The following is a 781-nucleotide window of genomic DNA, read 5'->3' as shown; positions in this document are numbered from 1 at the left end:
TTGAACAAAACTGTACAAATCCAAATATATGGTACCCTAGGCATAACACCTACATGAACTTCTAACTTGTTGTCTCTTGAGGTCTCTGGGTGAGACTTGGATCCAACTTGTACAAATGCAAAACAAAAGTCAAACATAAAATAATAATAATAGTAATATCTTGAGAAGTACGTGGAACAAATAGAGGCTACAATAAGGGTGGAGCACTTGCAGAAAACAGCATTGATTGGAACCGCTCGAATACCTCAGAAGGTGCTCAAAAAATAAGGAATGTTATAGTTCACTGGTAGTGAACAGATGACATTGTAGTCCATCTCCAGCGTTAGAAGCTGTGCAAAGACAATGATAATAATAATAATATCTTTTACTTTTAATAATAATAACAATGGTTCCAAATTTTGCCATAAGGGCAGCTACTTTGTGGTAGGGATGAGTTGATTACATCGACCCCAGTATGCAACTGGTGCTCAATTTATCGACCCCGAAAGGATAAAAAGCAAAATCGACCTCGGTGGAATTTGAACCCAGAACGTAGCGACGAGCGAAATGCCGTTAAGCATTTTGCCCTCTGCGCTAACGATTCTGCCAACTCGCCACTTTGATAATAATTTCGGGATGCGGACGCTGCAACTTCTCCTATGGCAAATCGGAATTTTATTTGGATGATTATTGAAATGGTTCGTTTCGATAGTCTGCAGCGAAAGAAGTTTCTATTCACGCACACACGCATATTTTTATGTGTATATTATATGTATATATATATATATATATATATATATAT

At 37.3% G+C, this 781-nt stretch overlaps 1 long non-coding RNA gene across 1 annotated transcript in view; it reads right to left on the bottom strand.

The window, feature by feature from the left end:
• LOC106875877 (uncharacterized) overlaps window positions 1-781 on the bottom strand; it is a 266,180-nt gene that overhangs the window by 196,850 nt on the left and 68,549 nt on the right. The window lies entirely within an intron of this gene.

Source organism: Octopus bimaculoides, chromosome 2 (genome assembly GCF_001194135.2).
Source record: "Octopus bimaculoides isolate UCB-OBI-ISO-001 chromosome 2, ASM119413v2, whole genome shotgun sequence".
Lineage (NCBI taxonomy): Eukaryota > Metazoa > Mollusca > Cephalopoda > Octopoda > Octopodidae > Octopus > Octopus bimaculoides.
The sequence above is the reverse complement of the archived record's forward strand: the minus strand, read 5'-3'. Positions and strand labels throughout refer to the sequence as shown.